Source organism: Frankliniella occidentalis, unplaced genomic scaffold, assembly GCF_000697945.3.
Source record: "Frankliniella occidentalis isolate FOCC.00 unplaced genomic scaffold, Focc_3.1 Scaffold115, whole genome shotgun sequence".
Taxonomy (NCBI): Eukaryota; Metazoa; Arthropoda; class Insecta; order Thysanoptera; family Thripidae; genus Frankliniella; species Frankliniella occidentalis.
Window position 1 is genome coordinate 104830 of NW_026267243.1, and position 1059 is coordinate 105888.

A 1059-nucleotide genomic window follows, 5' to 3' on the forward strand; every position below is an offset into this window, starting at 1 on the left:
TGAAATTTGGTGGCCTGAGAAAAATTTCAGACACACGGAGAGTCGAATCACCGTCCTCGAGGATCCCGCGGGGATCCCGCGCTCTGAGTGGGCGCCCTACCGACTGAACCACAGAGGCGAGATACGTACTGGCGCTCCAGGGAACGAATCATTCTACGCTGTCGCTGACTGGCGTCGCTCCTTGTCTCCCGTAATACAGCACCGACTTTGAACGCGCAGTGGAGAAGACGATCGGGCGGCCGAGCGCCGAGCGCGCTAAATCGTGCTTGTGTCAAATTGTTCGCCCGAGATTCGACTCCCGGCTAGGGCAGATATATATTTTATCTCCTTCACTTCTGGGGCAGATGAGGTTGCTCAATTGTGACCAGTCTGAAACTGTCAGGGGTTCGACTCCCGGCCAGCGCACTTTTTTTTTTTTTTTTTAATTTTTTTGCCGCTTTTCGTCGCTTGGGGCGTGGACGGCCGCTGGTTCGAATAACGTTCATCCCACATTTTTCGAGCTTTTGCAACCCAATATTTCCGTCTTACAGGAGACAAGAAGTGACGAAAAAAATATATTTGCGCTGGCCGGGAGTCGAACCCCGGGCGCATGATCACAGACGATGAAACATTATTGCGCTCGGCTGTCCGTTCGTCTTCTCCCCTATGCGTCACAACCTCTGTCCTGCATTACGGAGGACGAAAAGCGGCAAAAAAAAAAAAAAAATCAAAAAAAATTCCTGATCTCCTGATCTTTACTATTGTCACATGGCACTTCCCCGCCGTTGCCGCCTGGAGCCACACAAAGGTGCACGGGACGGAAAGCATCCCCAAAGGATCACATCCTGGACAGGCGAGGCGGTATTGCCTACCTCAGGCAAGAATCACATCCCGCGACCACGATATGGGATCGTCCAGAAAGTACGTCCGTTTTTCTCAAAATCATTTGGCAAATAACGGGAGCTCGGCGCCTGCGAGACACGGGGTAGGCCACCCCGCAGTACACGTATGCACTGTAGGCAGGATGTTGCCTACTCGTCAGGCGCTATGAGACCATGCACAAGCTGAACTTGGTAGGTT